The following is a 19,084-nucleotide window of genomic DNA, read 5'->3' as shown; positions in this document are numbered from 1 at the left end:
AAGCCCTCCACAATTGGCCTGGGGCAGGTGTCTTGTTAGAATAAAGTTATAAACTCAAACAAAAAAGCAGCCTGTCCCTGGTGGGAGTCTTTGGCCAACTTAGCCCTCTGAGACATGGGACCTGACTACTTTAACATTTCCCTCTATGCCTCAGCTTTTCTGCTCCCTCTTGTTCTCCAGAATCTCAGGCCCACTCGTCCTGTGCCTTGAACCCATGCCATGCCATCCCAAGGTTGAGAGAATGCTCTAGTGTGAGGATGCTGCATTCTGTAGTAATATCACCCTTTGGGGCAAGGGGGTTGAGACAGTGGCTGTAGTGGTGTGCATGATGTACATTTTACAAAAACTCTATGAATGTCGCTATCATCTAGGAGAGATCATACCAGGCTGTGGGGACCAGTGCATGCTATGCAACAAGACCAAGGCTTCATTAGATATTAGCACCATGGAAGAAATCTGAGATATGTGAAATGATAACAGAAAAAAGTGCCTTGGAGCAATTACAGAGTGCTGTTCCTTCAAAAGCAGATTACACACATCTGTGAGAATTTCTAGGGTAGGAGCTGAGAATCCAGGCAGGTTTGAAATCTGCTAGCTCTCATGCATAAGATTAACTGCAATTTTGATTTCCCCCCAGTTAAAAATAATGTTAGAAGATGGAATCTACACACACACACACACACACACACATGTGCTGACTTTTAACACGAGCTAATCGATGCAACCATTGCAACAGATGTAAATTAGCTAGTGGCAGCGTCAGGGTGCATGCATCCATCCGTACAAGTGGATTTTGGGCATGCAGATGTGACCAAGATGCTTAAATTTCACGTGACTAGTAGCCCTGTGAAATAATTTCCTTTTGTTGCTGTTTTGCATGCTCCTCTATTGCAAAGCAAGCAAGGCAGAGCTGAAACGATTATCCTTAAAGGCTTGCCTTTGCCAGGTCTACAATGAAGATGTTCTGAGTCTTCCATCTTGGCATGCACTCAGTGACCGGCCCAGCATAGTTGCAGAATGGTCCTATTTAAAAGCAATGGTAAATCCTTGCCAGCACAAAGCTGTCCCATTCTTAATAGCTTTAGTGATGCAATGTGAGCCTTAAAGGGCATGGCTAGTGGTCATTCTCCCCTCTCCCCTTCCCCCTCCGTGTTCTCATATGCTCCCCTACCCTCTTTATGGGCTTTCTGGCTTTTCTGAAGCAGCAACATGTGGGGTTGTAGCTGAATTGGTTGGAGGCATTGGGACTCACATCAGAGATCATCAGTAACTGATGAGGGTGCTATTGATTTAACAACCATAAACCACTGAGAAAACCCTTCTATAATATTTAGCAAATATCATGAAGTTAGTAATTAGAATAACCCGGATGGCATTTCCTCCAAGTTTCCCCTTAAAGTACTTCATTCTGGGGGAAAAGGTACCATTTATTTCACCACAGTCATCTGTATTTCATATTGCAATCATTCATTTTTGCTAACTTGTTAAATCTAGCATCATACAGTATGAAATGGAAGAAGAAAGAAACACAATCTGGGTGTTTGACTGGGGAAAGGTCTTACGCACAGTGCACAAAGTTGCACAGACTGATTGAACCCAAATGCTTGTATAATAATCAGACAATGTTTGTAGAGTGATTTGAAGGTGAAACATAGTGTGTGGAACATTATTCATTATTATTATTTTATTTTATTATAATATAAAGGGTCATTGTGCAAAGAAGCACAACAATCTTTATGATGCCCATTCATTTTGCTGACTTTTTTGTCATTATCCTCCTTTGGTGATTAAGTGTCATTTGTCTTATAATTTTAATGTTATCTTTAACACACATAATAAAGTTTACATAATTATAGCCTATTAATATAATTTGCATGCATGTTACCCGGAAGGCGAAGAAAATGTTTCATCACCAGGCATGTAATTTGCCTTCTTTAACTTTTTTTTTTTATCATCTTCATCAATAAATTGGCAGCCTTAATAAATGAAGATAACCTCACTAAATTCTCTTTGGATTCCTTTCAAGGATTCCGAGACACAGAGAATGTGGCTATGAAATACAGTAGGTGTTAAAAAATGGTCTCTTCTGCAAAAAGTTTAAAATTTTCATACTTTTGCCATTTTAGAGTGTCAGCCAAAGCAAAAACAATGGGCACTTTTTTGGGGAGGGAAACACAGGACTTTCACAGCAAAGCTACTATAAGACTTTGACTTTTAAATAACGTTCAGGCTGGACTCGAAGAAACAGGAATCAGCTTAAGGTTCAAAAGGTAGGTTCAAAATATTACACCATGTTTTGCAAAAGTGTTAATGTGTCCCTCCACCCCCTTCCCCTTTCTTGGTAAATGGCAAACGTTTACAACCCAACTAAAACAGTGCCAGGAGAAATCCTGTGTTTGCTCTTTGGAAGATATTCAATAAATTATAGTGAGCTGCAAATGTCATTGGATAGGGAATGGAAAGAGCTTTACCTTTAAGTCTTTAAGTAAAGACTTGCAGCTGGTGCAGCCGCTCAGTAATCCCTAATGATAAGCTCCTTTTAATGCGAGGGTGAGGCAGTTTTCACATGGATACTACTGCATTAACCTTACCCTAGGTATGGTGCAGGTGAAAAGCAGCCATGTACTCAGCAGCTTTTCCTACCCCTGCTTTATTCCCCTAATGCATCTCAAGCCTCCTGTAAAAGATCCCCTTATACCAAGGCGAAAAGATTGCAGTTCAAGCCTATTATCAACAAAAACCTGCCAAAGGGGCTACATTGTCAGACTTTATGGTGGTACTAACTATTCTGTTGTTCTCAGGAGACCAAACTTAGACCATTAAATTCCCTTCATTTGTGATATCAGTGACCTGGACGGCAGACATAGGTCTTTTGATGTAAAAATGCTACTGGAGGAATCAATGGTACCATCTAGTTTCCCCTTAACGTATATCATAAAAGTGTAATGGTGCTCTTCCAAAGAAAAAGTGACACTCCTCTTGTATAATACAATTATACGAGGATGGTGTTTTCCGGGGAGTTTATTTGATATTATGATGTGCAGAGCCTTTGCCCATTAAAATAAACTATGAAGCTGACTTCACTCTATTACTTTCAGTAGGCTAAGTGTATTGTCTCTAGTAGAGTATAGATAATTTTCATGCAACAGGGAGCTATTTCCATATCCCCTTCATGTAACAGATGAGCTTATAAATAGGCTTGGATTTACTCAAAAACCAACAAATGCACTGTCTACAGACACATTTAAGACAAAGGCTGTTTTCCAAATGGTCTCCTTTGATATGGAGGTTCCCATGAAATGCTTAGTTGAGTTGACGGATTCCCACTATTTATAGTAAATGTGCCACATATTGAAAAATTGCATTGCTTTTTTTTTCTCCCTGGAAGATTGCCCCCCCCCTCCCGCCACACACACATAATTTCTATCAGAAGACCCTTCATGTGTACCCAGAAATCCTCAGAGCTAAAGCTATTAGTAAACAACACACAGTGATAGCTCACTAGCAAACAGTGAACAGGTTTACAATTAATGAAATTGCTGGAACAAAATAAACAGAAGAGGTAACTATGGTTGCACATTCATGGTTTAGCACAGACAACAACAACTCTGCTTGGATGATGCATTCTGCAATGATAACATCCTGAAGCAAAACATTATATATATAAAAAAACAACCCAGCACCACTACCACAGTAACAACAAAATGAAAAATGATGTGATGCTCTGATGTTCCAGTGTTTGCCAGAGGCTCATGCGTTCAGACTAAAACACTTAGAGGGGAAAGTGTGAAAACTAGTTTTATTGCTCTCCTATGCAGGGTTTAGAGAAAAATTTTTAAATGGTTCCATTTTATACTGTAGGGGCAAAATTAAAGCAGTCATAAGTCTCATTGCAGTCTTCATTTTCTCCTTTGTTCCCTTCATGGCAAGTAACTTGAGACTTCTGAATCCATTAGGGAGGGCAATACCTATAGCAACATTCACCTCTCTAGAGGGGAGGGATGTATATTTTTCTTTGCCAGCTTTTGCCCTTTCTCTCTTTTCTAGTTCAAGACCCATCTGTAATAGTGGCAATAGCATTTAGTCTAGGACTGGTAAGGCGCAGGTTATTCATGGGATAAGCCATAAAGCAGTGAGCCATAGGGTGAGGTGGAAGACTTTTGGCTTATCAGTGTGCAACACCATAGCCCAAAAGGGAACACACACACCCCTGGTTTCAATACTTTTTCTAGGCATCCACCTCTTGCATGGTTTGGAAACAGAATCCCATCTCTTTTTAGCCATATGTCCTATTTGTACATTTGCACATCCTGTGCAGTTGATTCATACATGGTACTCAGTTTCTGCACATGGAGTTGGAATACACCAGCTATATCATAGTAGCTGCACCCGCACATAACACTAAGCCATAGTTTGTGTAACAATGAGTTATCTCATAGGCCTTACAAATAGCGGAGGAGAGGAGGCAAGCAAAATGCAAGGGAGATAGGGAAAGATACAGGAAACTGAATGCAGATTTCCAAAAAGCAGCAAGGAGAGACAAGAGGGTCTTCTTATATGAGCAATGCAAAGAAATAGAGGAAAACAATAGAATGGGGAAAACCAGAGATCTGTTCAAGAAAATTGGAGATATGAAAGGAACATTTCGTACAAAGATTACCATAATCAAGGACAAAAGTGGTAAGGACCTAACAGAAGCAGAAGACATCAAGAAGAGGTGGCAAGAATACACAGAGGAATTATACCAGAAATATATGGAGGTCTCGTACACCCCAGGTAGTGTGGTTGCTGACCTTGAGCCAGACATCTTGGAGAGTGAAGTCAAATGGGCCTTAGAAAGCACAGCTAATAACAAGGCCAGTGGAAGTGATGATATTCCAGCTGAACTATTTAAAATTTTAAAAGATGATGCTGTTAAGGTGCTACACCCAATATGCCAGCAAGTTTGGCAAACTCAGCAATGGCCAGAGGATTGGAGAAGATCAGTCTACATCCCAATTCCAAAGAAGGGCAGTGCCAAAGAATGCTCCAACTACCGCACAATTGCGCTCATTTCACACGCTAGCAAGGTTATGCTCAAAATTCTACAAGGCAGGCTTAGGCAGTATGTGGACCGAGAACTCCCAGAAGTGCAAGCTGGATTTCGAAAGGGCAGAGGAACCAGAGACCAAATAGCAAACATGCGCTGGATTATGGAGAAAGCTAGAGAGTTCCAGAAAAACGTCTGCTTCTGCTTCATTGACTATGCAAAGGCCTTTGACTGTGTCGACCACAGCAAACTATGGCAAGTTCTTAAAGAAATGGGAGTGCCTGATCACCTCATCTGTCTCCTGAGAAATCTCTATGTGGGACAAGAAGCTACAGTTAGAACTGGATATGGAACAACGGATTGGTTCAAAATTGGGAAAGGAGTACGACAAGGTTGTATATTGTCTCCCTGCTTATTTAACTTATATGCAGAATTCATCATGCGAAAGGCTGGACTGGATGAATCCCAAGCCGGAATTAAGATTGCCGGAAGAAATATCAACAACCTCAGATATGCAGATGACACAACCTTGATGGCAGAAAGCGAGGAGGAATTAAAGAACCTTTTAATGAGGGTGAAAGAGGAGAGCGCAAAATATGGTCTGAAGCTCAACATCAAAAAAACCAAGATCATGGCCACTGGTCCCATCACCTCCTGGCAAATAGAAGGGGAAGAAATGGAGGCAGTGAGAGATTTTACTTTCTTGGGCTCCTTGATCACTGCAGATGGTGACAGCAGTCAGGAAATTAAAAGACGCCTGCTTCTTGGGAGAAAAGCAATGACAAACCTAGACAGCATCTTAAAAAGCAGAGACATCACCTTGCCGACAAAGGTCCGTATAGTTAAAGCTATGGTTTTCCCAGTAGTGATGTATGGAAGTGAGAGCTGGACCATAAAGAAGGCTGATCGCCGAAGAATTGATGCTTTTGAATTATGGTGCTGGAGGAGACTCTTGAGAGTCCCATGGACTGCTAGAAGATCAAACCTATCCATTCTTAAGGAAATCAGCCCTGAGTGCTCCCTGGAAGGACAGATCGTGAAGCTGAGGCTCCAATACTTTGGCCACCTCATGAGAAGAGAAGACTCCCTGGAAAAGACCCTGATGTTGGGAAAGATTGAGGGCACTAGGAGAAGGGGACGACAGAGGACAAGATGGTTGGACAGTGTTCTCGAAGCTACGAACATGAGTTTGACCAAACTGCGGGAGGCAGTGCAAGACAGGAGTGCCTGGCGTGCTATGGTCCATGGGGTCACGAAGAGTCGGACACGACTAAACGACTAAACAACAACAACAACAATCATAGTAGCTGCACCCGCACATAACACTAAGCCATAGTTTGTGTAACAATGAGTTATCTCATAGACAAGGCTTGTTTCTACAAAGCTCAATTTCTTTTCCAGTTGCTCTTGCCTTGTGCTTCTGTGGCTTAAAATGAACATCAGTGGTGGAATAGCCAAACAAACAATGGGTTAAGCAAGACTGTTGGGTTCAGACATATTGCCAAGCCATTTCAAACAAGCCATAATTCATAAATCAACAGTAAACCATGACTTCATGTTGTGATTTATGCCACCGCCCCCCCCCCCGGCAAAAAATCACATTCTTCAGGGCTTGGTTCACTCATTCAAACTAACAATAGTTAGTATAAATAAACAGTGACCTAGCATTATGTGTGAACCGGGCAACTGTGTATTTCAAATTCATCAGGGAATACTTATTGGGCTGTATGATCTTCTAAATGTGAAAATGACCCAATGGCTTCTAGTCTCCTAAATCCCCATAACTTCTTTTTAGGTAAATCATCCCTGTGTGCTCCAGCAATCATTTTACCACCATCTCATATATCTCCAAATTAAAAAGAAATTAGATCCTAAAACCGAAAACAAAACAAAAACCCTTGATATTTGCAGCTGGAATACATTAACTATACAAAGCACAATTATACAGATTGTGTAATTGGATAATCAGACTACCAAATTTTCATTTCCTGGTTGCTTTAATGTCATTTTTTAAAAAAATGTACAGCAATCTAAAATGCAAGCTTTCCTAGAGTGACCAAAAGGGATTATTCCAAGTTAAAATATTAGAAAAGCATACATTGGAGGCAACCTGTGCTAGATTTCAAAGCAGCATGTTCACTTGTTCCTTCAACCTTGGTATTATTGCTTCTAATAATGGCCCAAAGGTTGTGGCCACTGTACCATCTAGAATAGGAAAATTTGTTCAGTTGGCATGTTTTGCACAGTCTCTTAAACTGATTGTTCATGATTTCTTAGGTAAACACTAGGCTATAAAAGGCACAAGCTCTGAAGAAGCAAAGTGCCATGTATTATTATTATTTAACCATAAGAAATCAAAGCCTCTGGCCACTTCACTTCATTTACAGCTCATAACACCTTCTACAGAAGTTTCAGAAGCTAAAAGACTGACTCCACACCAGATCAGACCAGAGATACAGTAAAATAAGTCAAGGAAAATTCCCACCTATATATGGCTGAATGACTCCTTGAGCAATAAAATGTCATTAGTGACTATAAAATGCTACAGGGGGATGATGGAGGGCACTCTGAATTTGGCTTTCTACCAGTAAAGTCGGTACTGAGAACTCATGTGCCAATTTGCAGTCCCGCTGACTCTCTTTCTATAGCTATTTCATTTCTCAGTCATTGCCATAGTAATTTGATGCTCAATTTTTCCCCTTCCTGCATCAGTGCCACATATTTCACCTTGATACAATGATGACTGTTCCTCTTTCTTGTCCTTTTGTTAGCCTCTACTACTGTTTAACACGAGGGATTGCTGGCTTAGAGATACTTAAAAAGGGATGGAACCCTCAAAGCAACCTTAAGTAACCCTAACCCTCATCGTCACAGCAATGAATGACAGCAATGAATGACATTGACAGAAGTGGAGCGAAATTGTCCTCACAATGGTATGCAGAGCAACTTATATATATCTCTTCCCACCTCTTCTATTATCCCGTTAATTTTTGTTTTTGAAAATTTTCACCATTTTATTAATGAGTCATGGTTCACCTAATGAAAGAGTTGTAGGGCTTATGGAAAGAACTTCCCAAATTCAAAACTATTATCTTCCCAAATTCAGGTAACTTATGCTGATAGCATTAGAGGATAATATGAGGAGCACAACAAATCATGACTTTGACCTTCTGCCTTGCAGCATCCGTCTTCATGCCATAAACTGTGTTTCTCCTCTACCAGCTTGAAAGAAGCATGCAGAGACAATTAGTAACACTGCTGTTCCTGAAATTAGGCAGTAATGGAAATAATGGCTGAGTACTGTGATTCTAGGAAAATACAAAATATTACCTTGAACATTCTGAAAATCTAATAATAATAATAATAATAATAATAATAATAATAATAATAATTTATTATTTCTACCCTGCCCATCTGGCTGGGCTTCCCCAGCCACTCTGGGCAGCTTCCAACAAAAGATTAAAAATACATTAAAACATCAGTCATTAAAAACTTCCCTAAACAGGGCTGCCTTCAGATGACTTCTAAATGTCAGATAGTTGTTTTATTTCTTTGATATCTGAAGGGAGGGCATTCCACAGGGCGGGCACCACTACCGAGAAGGCCCTCTGTTAAAATCCTTAGTGTTTCGGCTGAACCTGTCACATAACCATCAAGGAAATGTCTGATATTCTCATCATTGGTATTCTCATAGTATTTTGGGGTTTTAACATATTTGGCAGCACAATGTCCTATGCAATACAAAGCAATTGTACCATAGACTTCACCTCTTAGAAATTCTGAACATTAAGCAGTATATAAATTTCTGAATCAAAACTCCTGGCGAAATAGTCATGCTAAACATCACCAACAGTAGGTACTTCAGAGTGCTGCGAAAGTTTGATCAAATGCTCATTCATAACTATTTGCTTTGGTTTCTTAAATTCTACACATGCACGAAATATGGGTGCACAGGGAATCCCCCTGCATATTACTCGATCTGCCAAATGTATTGTTGACTCCAAAATTCTAGAGGAAATCAATTTCAAAGTGCCAGAAGAACTAGGAACAGTTTTCTCAGAGGGAAGACAGTCTCATATATATATTCTTACACAAAGAGCTAAGAAGGGAGTATCTTGTCGTTGTGATCCTTATGGTGGTCAACATGGCAGTGTTACTGTTTCTTGCAACTGAGCAATGTAGTGGAATTACTAATTTTGTTCTTATTGTATAGTATATCTTAAAAAGCAGAGACATCACCTTTCCGACAAAGGTCTGTATAGTTAAACTATGGTTTTCCCAGTAGTGATGTATGGAAGTGAGAGCTGGACCATAAAGAAGGCTGATCGCCAAAGAATTGATGCTTTTGAATTATGGTGCTGGAGGAGACTCTTGAGAGTCCCATGAACTGCAAGAAGATCAAACCTATCCATTCTGAAGGAAATCAGCCCTGAGTGCTCACTGGGACAAATCCTGAAGCTGAGGCTCCAATACTTCGGCCACCTCATGAGAAGAGAAGACTCCCTGGAAAAGACCCTGATGTTGGGAAAGATGGAGGGCACAAGGAGAAGGGGACGACAGAGGACGAGATGTTTGGACAGTGTTCTCGAAGCCACCAACATGAGTCTGACCAAACTGTGGGAGGCAGTAGAAGACAGGAGTGCCTGGCGTGCTCTGGTCCATGGGGTCACGAAGAGTCGGACATGACTAAACAACTAAACAACAACAACTAAGCATGATAATCATTCCAGCCCTAGCAAGGGGCATAAACTCATATTTCTAGTTTCTGGGTATTTAAAAGTGCTTCCACTTCTTCTTTTAAAAAAAGAAATCTATGCATAACAAAGGAGACCATGTTGACTTAGTTCTTCATTGTTTTCTTGTCAGAATCTGTTTTCCCCAATTAATGGCTCAAAATGCTTCTGATCTTAAAATGTGGATAAAATTATGCCAACCCTGTCTGCTCTTTTACAGGCAATTTGACAGCTCTGGTTCTTGCCAGTGTTCTATTTTTCTCTGCTATCTTATTCCTTCCAAATGCTATCTGGCAGTATGTTGCTAAGAAATTAGCCTGCCTCCCTACCTCTGATTGCCCAGATGGACATCTTAGAAAGCTAGAGAAAAGCAACTTGACAACTGGAAACCAGCCAGTTCTCAGGAAAGATGCATTGCATTGAGCATAAGGGACCAAAACGTTAAAGAATTAAAGTAACAGAAGGTGTCAATGCTGAAAGAGTACTGATTAACAAGGTGGCGAGTTCAAGGGGAACTATTAGTATTTTACACATTTAGTATGTTATATACTAAAGCCTCTCATGCACTCCACTAGCAGCAAGATGCATTAAACTCAGAAGAGAATGGGAAGTAGGAGCAACAGCATCAGTGGCACTGGTTATTTCTCCCAAAAGCAGCAATAAATTGCTCACTTTCCAATTACATATTTGAATTTGGACAGATGGCTTTTCAGCAATATAATGGTAGGCAAGTTTTGGGTTGGTTTTTTTTTTAAAGAGGTAGTGAACTCAGTATTCTCAAACTGTTTTTTGGGTTCAACTCCTAAAATTCTGTGTTGCTGATCCTCTGAAAGCCCACACGAGCTAGGCTGTGTAATGCTTGACTACAGAACAGGTTGAAATCTAGCCCCCCTAGCTCCAGCAATTCAAATCAACCCACAAACCACTGGAGTCAATGCAAAAGTAGGTACAGACCAATTGTTTGAGGTGTTTGTACTAAGAATTGGAACCACAATTTCCTGGGTGCTCAAGAGGAAAAGTGCATCTGTCTCAACATCGGAAGCTATTGAGCTACTCCTGTGTGGCACACCTGTATCAAAAGTTGCTTTGGAGGGTGTTGGGCACAGGGCTTCCTATGTTCCTCTGCAAATGAGACTGCTAAGGTTCTTCCACTTCTCTTATACTCCCTCTTCTACTTGCTGTGGTCGGCATAACTCTAGTTTTGCTCAAGAGTAGGAAAGGGAAAATGCATCAGCTCACCTCTCCACCCCTCTACCTCCTGCTAAGCAGCAGTGACCCAAATGACTAGAGGTTAGCTGTGCAGCAGTGGCTTAGCCCACCATTTACTACTGGGAACAGTCACAACCTTGTGTGGTGCCTCGGAACGTTTAAAGTTATATAAAAACATCCCTGCAGCAGCGCTTGGCAGCCCCTATCCACAAGAGATCCAGTCATCAGAACAAACCATTTCTGGTGCTGGTGCTCTGGCCAAACAAACCTCTTTTTGCAACCCTGCATCTCAAACAGTCCCTTAGAGCTGGACTCTCTTTCCCATTAACTTCAGTGCCACGAAAATAGTTTGTTTTTAAATGTACTTTGATGTACAGAAGTCATGCTATGTTGGGTATGGTGAAATAAATTGTGCATCGCTCAATTACATCCCTTACACCCCAAATAAACCTATGTGGGAATATGACTCCGTTTGCCCTGAGTGAACGTCACAATTTCCACTAACGCAGAAGAGTCAACACTTCCTTGCATGGCCAACTAGCCTTAAATTTATTTAATCCCAGATATACACAATAACTTAGATTGCCAGTAGCAGGGACAGACCATCCCACTCTAATCCAAAGATATTTTTTAAAAAATAGATTGTGTCAACAATCCCAGAACTGTTGAGTCCCTTGGGAGCGAGTAACAATACACAATGCTCCAACACCTGAGCATTGTGTATTAGTGCATAGTGTGAAATAATAATAATTTTCAATATGGCAAACACGAAACATGGGCTATGAATTCGAGTGCTAAGATCTGGTGGTGACATAAGCTGAGACTCAGAACAAAAATCCATCTAAATTGTTCTGAATTTAAACACTGGTTTTCATCCTTTTGGGACAATTTATGCTTTAGGCAGAGCTTTTCTACAAGGTTTCATACTGCATGTGTGCATATTATACCTCCAAATTGCCTCCAAGCTGACAATCTTTTCTGGTGCATTATGACTCTGCTGCCGAAGATCTACCTAGCCAAATTAAAAATAATCCCTAAAGAAAAAGGAAAGGAGGGGGACTTTCAACATGGCCTATTGTGAGGCACCTTTGACCTTGCAGAAAATATTCAAATCTTTAAGCAAGACTGCTAGTGGTAGCTCAAGCCCTGTACAAACACCCTGCATCTTGATTGATAAATATGCTATGTTTACCCTGTGATTACTGTATAGTATTTTATGTTCTTGCTAATTTATTTGGAACTCTTAACCTGTTAGGTTATAAATTCAGCAGCATTTGATAATGAACCATGTTGAAATAAATCAGCATCTGGGGAGGCGGCAGAATATCCTAAGGAACTCTGCAGAAGAAAAAGAAAAATCACTTCATAGATCTCAGTGTATGAAAAGGTATGACAGCCAAGACAGACAGACATATTAACCTTTTATAAATCTTTGGCATCTAATCCCTGTAAGTATTACTTCATACAATTCTTCCATAAAAGAGGCATATATAACATTAAAGCTCCATATCACTAGTAGCTTTATTACTGAAAGCCAACACTTATAGACAGCCTGAGAAGTCTGGGAGGCAGAGAAGACACATCTATGCTCATATGTGTATTAGATGGATTTTCTTTGGTACGGATCAAGTTATTTAGATTGCATATCTCCAATTCTGTTTGGAAGCAAATCTGGTGTGTGTGTGTGTGTGTTTGCCTCTGTTTCATAGGGCACCTGGACAGACCTTAGTGGAACATGGGTCTCTATTAAGCTGCTGTTCAGTAGTTTGGTGGTATTCAGACAATATTGAAACATTCCCAAATGAACTTTGCAGGGAGACATTTTCATTCGCTGCCTCCCTCCTCATGCATATTAACAAATGGTATGCAAGGCCTCATTTAATTCACTGATTTTACATTCGGATCACTTTCTCTTTTACAGCTATTTTTACCGGGCTTCATTAATCTTTGTTGAATACAATGGCATACATCTTTAATGCGGCCGCTGTCAAGTCATATTTCAGTAAGAGCTGCAAACTGAATGACAGCAAGCAATATTAATAAATTTAACATAGACTATATCAATTTTTAACAGAATGAATGTGGAAGCTAAATGTATTATTTTTCGTTTAAATCATAGGGTTTATCGCCAGTTAAGTAGCAGCGATTTCAGGAAACTTGTGACGTGCCGTACAAATAGATTTACATCTCATTAATAAGTAAATTAGGCAAATGCCTTTCAAGTTCAGGCAAGTACATAAGTGTAATCTCCATATTAAAGGAGTAGTCTTTGATAAACCACGGAGGAATTGCAGCAGCCAACTATGTGACATGTTGCCAGAGCCTGAACTCTTCCACATTCCCACCTTTAATTATACTGGTTCATTACTAAAGAGATAAGTGTCTCTCCAGTTAAGATTCTATAAATGAACACCATGAGGGCACCTCCCAAATCATTTTTGAAGAAACCATGAAAAGGTGATAACGGTTATGAGGGAGGGGGGGGGGCGACAACGAATTATCACCTGCTCTCTTTCTTCCTTCTCTGTAATAACATTAAAACATTAAGATGAATTCTTTTCCTTTTTTAAAAAAAAAATCTCAAAAAGAAATTGTCCATTCAGTAGCCTGTTTTGGTTAAGATTGAAAAAAAGGTTGCGGAAAAGGGGGGTGGCGCGAGAAGAAAACATTTGCGATTAAGAAAGAAAAGAAAAGAAAATTCTTCCATAAATCCCAACAGAGATAATTTGCTGCAAAATTTAAACCCAGTGAGAACTTGTCTGTCTGTGTTAAATAAAAAAAAGTTACGGTTGGTAGGAGACATGTTTTTTGCAGTAGCTTTAGCGATTATAGGAAATTACATGCAAAGCCAGAGTTCTGATCCTAAGTTAATTTATAATTGGAAAAAACTTATTAATTAGCTATGGCATTCTAATTAAGAATTAGAATTAGAGGAGTGTGTGTTAAAAAGCCAGTCAATACTCAACTGTCAGTATATTTTTTTAATTTAAAAAAACCCTTCCGACAGCTCTCAGTCCACTCCCCCCCCCCTATTTTTATATTCACACACACACACACACACAAACACACACACACACACACACACTAGTGGGAACTATCTTTTCTAGAATATAGATAGCCAACGAAATATGGTTAACAGAGATATATATATAACTCACAATCCACACCATTTCAAACATGAAGTGCATACTTTTGACATTCAGAGCTTAGCTTGCATCTTTAACAAGAGCACATAAGGTTCTTTTGTGAATGTACAGGGAGGCTCCCAAATATGATCAGTATTGAACACACCAGACACCTACCAAGAGGCATTTATTTCATGCATATGCAGAATATACAAAGATATGTAAGCACGAAGACAAAGGGGGGTGATTCTACTCTTGCTGCCTCAGATGGGGCAGGGTTAGACTGGTGTGCATCAATAGTTGTACTGTATGCATATGAGCAGTGCACAGTGATGTGTACTGAAAGGCAGATGTGGCAAATTTTTCCCCTTTTTAATCCCCTCCTCCCTGATAAAAAACAACAACAACCCTCTTCCTATAAGCTGGCCGCAATGCTCCCTTAAAAACGCCATTGAATCTCCTGATACTTACTTTCACAGTGCTAGAATATTTGAAAGGAAATTAAACATTAAAGTAGATAAGTTACACACACACACACACACACACACACACACACACACACACACACAAACAATTGCTATGCAGTTTGTGTAAGGAAAAAATACTCCATTTTGAGACATATGCTTTAATCCGAAACATACTGTTTTCTTAAATGAGAGAGAGGAATCAGCCAGGACTCATTTTTCATATTAAATATCATTATGTTAAAAATAATTGTTAAAAATATAAGCATAATTCTAAAAAGAAATCTTGACAAGCTATTCCTTCCCACCCCCTCCTCAACCAAGTACTTTTTAGAAACTCATACCTGCATATTCTTCACTCTGAGTTTATTTTCAGGGTAATTCACACATAACAAGAAACCCTGGTTTGGCATTATGTGAACAGCAGTTCTGTCTGTCCAGCTGCCTGTCTATCTTGTTTGTTTGTTTGTTTCATTGCATCTATATTTCACCTTTAAGGAGCACAGGGTGGTTTGTATGGCTTTTCCCTGCCCCAATTCATCCTCACAACAACTCTGTAAGGTAGGCTATGCTAAGAGGTAACGACTGGCCCAAGGCCACATGGTGAGTTTCATGGCAAAGGGACAATTTGAACCCTAATCTCCCAGGTGCTAGGCCACCACTATACCACTCTGGTATGATATCATGTGTCACAGAAGAAAAGTAGGAAATAACATATTTAAATAGCCCACAACTAATTTAATTAATAGGTTTTTTTAAAAAAAATAATGCTTCCTGTTACCCCAATCATTAAAACATAGTAACAACCCCCCGCCCCCCCCAATTTTTTTGACAAAAGAACAATTGCTATTAGGCATCTAAGTAGGCAAACCAGTGTTTGCCTGCAGTCACAGGTTAAGTCAGGTATCAATGCTGCTTCAGATTACATCTATCCTTAATTAGAGTGTGGCATAGCTAAATGAAATGCTGATTCAGACTGTTATTGTCCTATATGATCAACATGTGAATGAATGGCCCCCACCCCTGTCTTCTGTCTGGAGAGTGAAGGATCAGAAGCAAGCTTTCCCCTTCATTCTGCTCTCTTTCCATCAACAACTGCATGGTGGTATTTGAATACATGCATCCCAACCCAAAGTGCTCCAGAGCTACATTGTGCACATGAGATCGAGTGCAAACGTAGGTGGGCTTTCTTATTAACTTCATCGCTGAATACATCATTGTTGCATGTACAAAGCCTGTTGCTAAAGTTCAAGTGCATTAGAAAATCTTTAGTTGTGTGAAAAGTATGTGTGCATAGCATAATCCCTGTGTGTACACCGAGGACTCGGATTAAATTCTGGGATTGTAGGGGGAGGGCGTTTTAGCAATTTCTGCCAATCTTTTATGAAATAATAATTACATGTCAAAACAATGCAGATAGATACTGGTCTAGTCACATTGTGTTCAGTTAAAGTGCTTGGAGGTTTTCAGAAGCAATTGCCCGGACTGATGTGATCTCATAGAATGTGGACAAACATCTCAACTGCTTAAAGAAACAAGGAAAGTATTTTTCTGCAAGGGAACAGTTTGTCTGAGATTAAAACTTTACATAAATTGTAGGTAGAGGAGGAGCTATTGGGGAGGTTGGGGTTAGCAATTTAAACCAGAAGATAGAGAAACTATTACTACAGAATCTATAGATAAGGTCACTGGTCACTGAAAGAACAGACAGGAAAAGTAGCAAATGTAAAAACGGGAACCTAAGAGAAGGAAAAAATGGAAGAGGAGGAGAGCTGAAGAAAATGACATAGAAGGCAGAAAACAGAGAAAATCAAGTTGGGCAAGCAATGGAATGGGGAATATATTTATTATGGCTGGAAAACAGCTCAAGAGGCTAGCTGAAAGTGTCATGAGAGAATAAGAGGGGCATTGAGAAAGAGGGAAACTGTGCTGATAGTGGTAAAGAATGGAGTGAGCTTGAAGAAATTGGGAAAGTGGCAAAGCCTTATTTATCACCATGGATGTGAAGTATTGGCAGGAAAGGAAAGAATTCTGGAAACTAGGGTACAGTGAGAGCAGAGTAACAGGTCCATATCATTTTCAGAAATACACGAACATAAATACAATGATACATAAACTCTAAGACAGCAGCAAGGGCCATGGCAGAGTTTGATTTAAACTAACTAGACAATTATTTTCTTGCAAGCTTCTACTATATGTAATACAATTCAATATGAAACACTTCTTGCCTTGCAGAACCCTCTTATACTGACGGCACAACTAACTCATGCAATTGGTCCTCCTAGTGCTATTGATCCGGTGAAGACAACTGCTGACAGAGGAAGGGGAAGGTGATTTGTGTGCCAAAAAAAATATTTTCTAGGACATTAGGTATAGTGATGGGAGAATCAGTCAGTTCCATTTTCTTTCCATTTCTCATTTTTCCAATCTTAAATTAAGTTGGAATTCTTTTTGTATCAAAAAGTCCTCATGAAAACCGACCAGGATTTTAGAGAGAATTTCTCATTATATATGTCTGTATGCAATTTTGCCTAATATACACATATAATGCATTTTTGTATGCTATTATTCACACTTTGCCCCAGTATATACACTTTTGTATACATTTCTTGGCTGGAGAACTGCATTGCAAAATTTGGAGAAGTGCAGATTTTGAAGAATGGGTGTGTTTCAGGCCATGTATTGTTTTGGGAAGTGTGAACATTAAATGCAAACAGAATGAAATTTATCTCCCATCCCTAGTTGGGGGACCTCCCAGAATCAATTTTCACGGGGTGCTGGGTGTTATGGTGTGTGTGTGTGTGTGTGCGTGTGTGCGTGTGTGTGTGTGTGAATTGACAATAATTGCTTGTCTCTTTCTTTGTTAACAGCTGTCTTTGGCTGGATCAAAAACCTTCGGTTTCTGCAAGGGCACCAGTTGGATACTGCTGGAGGAGTGGAGCCACAGCCCAGGAATGCCCCAAAGATTTAAAAAAAACGTTCTGATACATCTTTCACCAATCAAAACTATTTTGTGGCTACAGTTCTATGAATTTTGCAGAAATTTAGTGAGTACAGTGGTACCTCGAGTTAAAAATGGCTCAGGTTACAAACGCTTCAGGTTACAAACTCCGCTAACCTGGAAGAGTTACCTCGAGTTGAGAACTTTGCCCCAGGATGAAAATGGAAAGTGTGTGCTGGCGGCGTAGCGGCAGCAGTTGGCCCCATTAGCAAAATCTAATGAAAGAACAGTTTCAGGTTAAGAACAGACCTCCGGAACGAATTAAGTACATGGTTGCATTAAGTACATGGTTGCATCTCTGATATCCTCATGGCCACAAACAGGAAGTATTTGATTGCCCTGTGCAGTTCCTGAACTAAGCTCAGGACAAGATATGCTGCACAGAGGATCCAAAGAAGGAACAGTTACTTAAACACATCCATTTTCCTGAGCTCAGTGGGGAAAGCAGGGCAAATCAGGCTGGAGTTGGCTCAATTGAGTATGATACAGGAGCCACAGTCATAGTCCAGCTTCCTGATCTTGATATAAACTAGGAAAACTTATATAAAAAAATCCCACCCCCACAAGGATTTAGTGCTGATAGGTCCTAGGCATATGAAATGGTTATGTAATAAGAAAAGGGACTAGAGTCCAACACCAAAAAAAAAATCATCATCAATCTTTCCTGACTCAGGATCAACTCATGTTTCACTTTGTAAAACTTTTTGTGTCTGAGTTGAAATACTAAAATGGCAGGCAGCTCTCTCAGTGCTACAGTTGTTATGAATTAGCTTCTCCATGGCAATCCTCACTTCCTACAATAAGATTGTCCAGTAGAGCTCACCATGTGAATAGAAAGGACTAAGTCATGTCTGCTTGTTTGGTCACTAGATTCTACAGGGGGGGGGGGGCAGGAAGATATTTGTGACACCTAGACTATCCTCTTAGTTGCAGATATGATAATATTGCCAATGATGATGATGATGATGATGATGCAACACTCACAAATGCACACCTCTACATATTTTTAAAAGACTGGAATGTTAACATAAGGTGAAGAGCAGATGGAGTTCCAGTATTATCTATGCCAGATTTTGCAAGATGTTCAGTATGTCCTTCAAAGATCATCAGTAACACCATTCACCAATGTTAATTAATTATATCCTTTCATTAAAAAGATGAATTAGATTGAGTCTAATCAATATATTTAATGAAACGTCATTCATTTAAAAGCCATCTCCATAATACTAGTCTTTGCTTCACGTTTCACATTCTGCAAATGTAGTACAGTGTTTTTTAAGCACCACTTACTATGTTGCAGATTTAAAAGTAAGTCCACCCACACCTCTGTAGGTTTTTCAAGCTGCTGTTGCCCCTTCCCCAAATTTTTCGTGGCTGTCTCAGAGCGAGCAGAACTGGAGGCTGTTGATGCAGCCGGATTGTAAGCAAACACCTGTAATGACAGTGTCAGAGTTATAGAGAAAACTTATTAAATGCTTTTTTGCTTTTGGTTACTGGAAAGAGCAAACTTTCAATGTGCTTCC

General features: G+C 39.9%; 1 long non-coding RNA gene across 1 annotated transcript in view; it reads right to left on the bottom strand.

Annotated features, from left to right (window-relative positions):
• LOC148685651 (uncharacterized) overlaps nt 1-19,084 on the bottom strand; it is a 102,451-nt gene that overhangs the window by 39,519 nt on the left and 43,848 nt on the right. The window contains exons 2-3 of the long non-coding RNA XR_015950062.1: nt 18,852-18,993; nt 17,692-17,776 (exon numbers count right to left, since the gene is read on the bottom strand). This is a non-coding gene — a long non-coding RNA (uncharacterized LOC148685651). The remainder of the gene's footprint in view (nt 1-17,691; nt 17,777-18,851; nt 18,994-19,084) is intronic.

The sequence above is a fragment of the Zootoca vivipara genome, chromosome 5 (genome assembly GCF_965207765.1).
Source record: "Zootoca vivipara chromosome 5, rZooViv2.hap1.1, whole genome shotgun sequence".
Classification (NCBI taxonomy): Eukaryota; Metazoa; Chordata; class Lepidosauria; order Squamata; family Lacertidae; genus Zootoca; species Zootoca vivipara.
Note: the sequence above shows the minus strand (reverse complement) of the source record. Positions and strands in the feature narration are given on the sequence as shown.